The sequence below is a fragment of the Symphalangus syndactylus genome, chromosome 8 (assembly GCF_028878055.3).
Source record: "Symphalangus syndactylus isolate Jambi chromosome 8, NHGRI_mSymSyn1-v2.1_pri, whole genome shotgun sequence".
In the NCBI taxonomy this organism is placed as follows: Eukaryota; Metazoa; Chordata; class Mammalia; order Primates; family Hylobatidae; genus Symphalangus; species Symphalangus syndactylus.
Genome location: NC_072430.2, coordinates 42,157,952 through 42,163,951, shown reverse-complemented (window position 1 = coordinate 42,163,951; position 6,000 = coordinate 42,157,952).

The following is a 6,000-nucleotide window of genomic DNA, read 5'->3' as shown; positions in this document are numbered from 1 at the left end:
TAAATATATTATATATGCAATATATAAATATATTTATATAATAATATATAATATATATAAATATATTATATATAATATATAAATATATTATATATAATAATATATAATATATACAATATATAATATATACAATATATTATATATTATATATAAATATATTATATATAATATATATTTTATTTTTGAGATGGAGTCTCACTCTGTCACCCAGGCTGGAGTGCAGTGACATGATCTTGGCTCACTGAAGCCTCCACCTCCCAAGTTCAAGCAATTCTTGTGCCTCCGCCTCCTGAGTAGCTGGGATTACAGGTACATACCACCATGCCTAGCTAAATGTGTATTTTCAGTAGAGACAGGGTTTCACCATGTTGGCCAGGCTGGTCTCAAACTCCTGGCATCAAGTGATCCACCCACCTCAGTCTCTCAAGTGCTGAGATTACAGGCATGAGTTACAACACCTGGCCTCAATCTTCTAAATATTTTGACCTCTTTTACATATTTGCCATTTCCTTCTCTTGTGTGCATTCTGGATCTTTCCCCAATTCTATCTTTCAGTTTTCTGATTCTCTTTTCAGCTTTGTCTAATATGCTGCTAAATTGTTAAATTCACTCATTTGGTTTTTTATTTCAATTAGATTTTTTATTACTAGAAGTTCTGTTTTGTTCTTTTTCAGATCTGTGTTTTCTTAGCTCATCTTTTTAAGTCTTTTTTTTTTTTTTTTTTTTTGAGATGGAGTCTCGCTCTATTGCCCAGACTGGACTGCAGTGGTGCAATCTCAGCTCACTGCAACCTTCGCCTCCCGGTTTCAAGTGATTCTCCTGCCTCAGGCTCCTGAGTAGCTGTGACTACAGGCGTGCACCACCATGCCCAGCTAATTTTTTGTATTTTTAATAGACGTGGGGTTTCACCATGTTGGCCAGGCTGGTTTCCAACTCCTGACCTTAGGTGATGTGCCTGCCCCAGCCTTCCAAAGTGCTGGGATTACAGGCATAAGCCACTGCACCCAGTTCAAATTACTCTAAGTATATATTTATACTCCCATCAACAGTACATGTGAATTTCAATTGCTCCACAACCTCTTTAGAACTTGGTATTTTCAGTGTGATAGATACTGCCAGTTGTCCCAGGATCTACTTTCCCCTTCTTCCTTTAATAACAGATTTAATGAGTTCCACCTGGATTGCAGCTAGGCATGCCCAACCAAATCATAGACAAGATGATGTGGCTGAAAGTAATATGCATCACTTCTGGGTCATGACCTTAGGAAGCATGCTCCTTAGAAGGTATGCTCCCCAAACTCAAGATCTTTTTGATGATGTTCTTTTTGCATTTGGTCTATACTTCCAAATTCCTTTTTATGTCTCTGTATTTGAACACCTTTGCCTGACAATGAAGGCCCCTTCCCCAGGGTAGTGAATATTTATTGTTTTTGCTTGCCCACATCCACTCCTTCTTCCTAATAGTACCTAAATTTTTTTTCTTGAAATGTTACATTTTCCTCAATATAGTAGTAGAATTTAGATCAGAGTGCCCAGCCCTTTCCCTATAGAAGCTGAAGGGGAGCACTGAAACCTCCTTCTTTCAGAACCTTTCTCTCACCATCATCCCATATATCTAAGAAGGCGTTGAGTGGCTTAGGGAGAAAAAAAAAGAGTTGAACCTTGTTTCTTCCAGCATCCAGAGCCTTGATGGTGGAAGGGAAGAAGCACAGCATGAATATTGCCAAGGTTATATATGACCAGGTTACTCTGAGTCTGGACACAATCCATCAAGAATCCTGGTGAAATGCCTGCCTAAGGATAGACCCCATAGCAGTTAATCTGCATCTAGATCCTGTTGTTTCCAATTGCATAAGCTACAAGAGCTAGCAGAGGTTTTATTCCACAGAATGGTATGTAAACCACCAGCCAATCAGAATATGTCCTCAAACCACTAGCTAATAAAATGTCACGTCCTCTTAGAGGCCTTGTTCAAATCAGTCTAGTAACCCCAAGAATGAAATGTAACAAGTAAGAAATGCAGCTAGGTTATAAACCTAGTCTGGAGGAGACTTATGGTAGTTGACTTTGACAGCACTGACAATTAGCAGCTGACTTCTCTGGGGTCTCCCGCACAAAACCTTCTGTGTATTTGTGCTTCGACTCACCTTTTAGACCATTCTGAATCAGAGCACTTTATATTTTTATTGTTCTTTACTTTTTGTGTTCTGGATTGGTGAAATTAATCTCTGAAAAAATCTCTGGGTTGGTCTTTTTTTTTTTTTTTTTTTTTTTTTGGAGACAGAGTTTTTGCTCTTGTTGCCCAGGCTGGAGTGCAATGGCACAATCTCGGCTCACTGCAACCTCCACCTCCTAGGTTCAAGCGATTCTCCTGCCTCAGCCTCCGGAGTAGCTGGGATTACAGGCATGCACCAACACACCCGGCTAATTCTGTATTTTTAGTAGAGACAGGGTTTCTCCATGTTGGTCAGGCTGGTCTCGAACTCCTGACCTCAAGTGATCCGCCTGCCTTGGCCTCCCAAAGTGCTGGGATTACCAGCGTGAGCCACCACACCTGGCCTGGGTTGGTCTTTATAATGTGAAGTCAATGTTACTAAGCTGTCATGAGGAGAGCATTATACCAACAATGAGGCTTCCCTTAAAGAATTTTTTGGGCTGGATGTGGTCATTTGCAGCTGTAATCCCAGCAACTTAGGAGGCCAGGGCAGGAGGATTCCTTGGAGCCAAGAGTTTGAGACCAGCCTGCGCAAATAGTGAGACCCTATGTCCACCAAAAAGTAAAAAGTTAAAAAATCAGCCAAGAATAGTGGCGCATGCCTGTAGTTCCAGCTACTCTGGAGGCTAAGGCTGTGGGATCGCTTGAGCCCAGGAGGTCAAGGCTGCAGTGGCTGTGATTGTGCCACTGTACTCTAGCCTGGGCGACAGAGTGAGCTCCTGTCTCTAAAAAAATTTAAAAAGGAGGTTGGGTGCAGTGACTCATGCTTATAATCTCAGCACTTTGGGAGACTGATCACCTGATGTCAGGAGTTCATGACCAGCCTGGGTAACATGGTGAAACCCCATCTCTACTATAAATGCAAAAATTGGCTGGATGTGGTGGCTCAAGCCTGTAATCCCAGCACTTTGGGAGGCCGAGGCGGGCAGGTCACCTGAGGTCAGGAGTTCAAGACCAGCCCAGCCAACATTGTGAAACCCTGCCTGTACTAAAACTACAAAAATTAGCTGGGCGTGGTGGCGCATGCCTGTAATCCCAGCTACTCGGGAGGCTGAGGCAGGAGAATCTCTTGAACCCATGAGGTGGAGGTTGCAGTGAGCTGAGATTGTGCCACTGCACTCCAACTTGGTCAACAGGGTGGGACTCTTAAAAACAAAACAAAACAAAAAGCAAAAATTAGCCAAGCAAGGTGGCTCATGCCTGTAATCCCAGCTACTCGGGAGGCTGAGGCAAGAGAATTGCTTGAACCCAGGAGGCGGAAGTTGCAGTGAGCCGAGATTGTGCCACTGGACTCCAGCCTGGGCGACAGAGCGAGACTCCATCTCCAAAAAAAAATAATAATAATTAATTAGTTTTAAAAAAATTGCCTGGCACAGTGGCTCACGCCTGTAATCCCAGCACTTTGGGAGGCCAAGGCGGGTGGATCACTTGAGGTCAGGAGTTTGAGACCAGCCTGGCCAACATGGTGAAACCCCATCTCTACTAAAAATACAAAAATTAGCTGCATGATGGTGCACACCTATAATCCTAGCTACTCAGGAGGCTGAGGCAGGAGAATCGCTTGAACCCAGGAGGCAGAGGTTGCAGTGAGCCGAGATTGTGCCACTGCACTCCAGCCTGGGCAATAGAACAAGACTCCGTCTCAAACAAAAAAAAAACCTTAAAAAAGAACAAATTTTTTGGAGACAGGGATTCTGTATAACAAAAATGACTGCTGGGCGCGGTAGCTCACGCCTGTAATTGCAGCACTTTGGGAGGCCGAGGCGGGTGGATCACCTGAGGTAGGGAGTTCAAGACCAGACTGACCAACATGGAGAAACCCCATCTCTACTAAAAATACAAAATTAGCCGGGGTGGTGGCACATGCCTGAAATCCCAGCAACTCGGGAGGCTGAGGCAGGAGAATCGCTTGAACTCGGGAGGCGGAGGTTGCAGTGAGCCGAGATCGCGCCGTTGCACTCCAGCCTGGGCAAAAAGGGCAAAACTCCGTCTCAAAAAAACGAAAAACAAAAAAACAAAAAACAAAAATGACTATGATCTTTGAAAAATAATTGTGCAGGCTAGAAGCTTTGAGTGGCTGAGGTAGATGTTAGTTCCCCAAGAGTAAGAATCTAGGGGTTAGGATCCCCATGGCATCTAGAACAATGCCTAACTTTATCTTGAAACAATGAGGGGAATGTGAAACGGCCTGTTTAAATAGTGGTGCTGTCTCCCAACTAGGTGCTGAAAGACCCTTTGTGTTGAGGGCAGGGATCTGGTTAGAGGACCTGAGAGCCTTAAGCTATCAGGCCAGGTGGGAAAGGAAAAGGCAAAGAGAAGAGTTTCCACCCACCTCCACCTAATCTTACCTTTCTCTGTCTTCCACTACCATCACTTTTTTTTCTTTTTCCCACCTTTTTTTTTCCAAAACTTTTTTCTGTTTTTCTTGATACAGGGTCTCACTCTGTTGCCCAGGTTGGAGTGCAGTGGTGTAATCTCAGCTCACTGCAACCTCTGCCTCCTGGGCTCAAGCCATCCTTCCACCTCAGCCTCCAGAATAGCTGGAACTACAGGCATGCACCACTATGCCTGGCTAATTTTTGTATTTTTTGTAGAGACGGGGTTTTGCCATGTTGCCCAGGCTGGTCTTGAACTTGTGAGCTCAAACAATTGGCCCATCTCGGCCTTCCAAAGTATTGGGATAACAGGTGTGAGCCACTGCACCCAGCTTAAAGTGTTTTTTAAAATTGTGACATACCGCACACAGACAGGAAAGCACAAGGGATAAATGTACAGCTCCATAAGTTTTAACAAAGAAAATATTTGTGAAATTACCACTTAGTTCAAGAAATCAGCTGGGTGCAGTGGCTTATGCCTGTAATTCCAACACTTTGGGAGGCCAAGGTGGGTGGATCACCTGAGGTCAGGAGTTCAAGACCAGCCTGGCCAACATGGTGAAACCCCATGTCTGCTAAAAATAAAAAAATTAGCTGGACATGGTAGTGGGCGCCTGTAATCCCAGCTACTCAGGAAGCTGAGGCAGGAGAATCACTTGAACCCGGGAGGTGGAGGTTGCAGTGAGCCGAGAATGTGCCACTGTACTCCAGCCTGGGTGACAGTACTAGACTCCATCTCAAAAAAAAACCAAAAAAAACAGAACATTGTCAGCATCCTAGAAACCCACCCATGTCTCTCACCACCAGGCCTACTATTTCCCTTCTTCCCAAAGGCAACTACTACCCTCACTTCTAACATTTTAATTTGTTTGCTTATTTTTGAAATATATGTAAAGTTAATTGTAAAATAAATATTCTTCTGAACTACTATTGTTCAACATTTTCATGAAGGTACATTTATTAAATTATAGCATATGGGAAAATGCACAAATCATAAGTGGTACAGCTTGATGAATTTTTCACAAACTGAATGTATCTATGTAACTAGCACGCAGATCAAGAAAGGAAGCATTATCAGAAGTCCCCTTTGTGCCTCCTTCTAGTCACTATCCCTCTCTCCCAAGAGTAGCTACTATCCTGAGTTCTAACAGTATAAATCAGTCTTATTATTTTACCTTATATACGTGAAAATATACAGTATATACTCTTTTCTTCCTAGCTTTTCTTGCTCAATATTGTTTGTGAGGTTCATCTGCATTGTTGCACATAGTTGTAGAGCACTCATACTTATTGCTGTTTTGTATTCCATTGTATAAATGTACCACAATTTGACGATTCATTCTAGTGTAGGTGGATATTTGGGTTGTTTTTTCCATTTTCAGCTATTACAAATACTGCCAGTATGGGTAG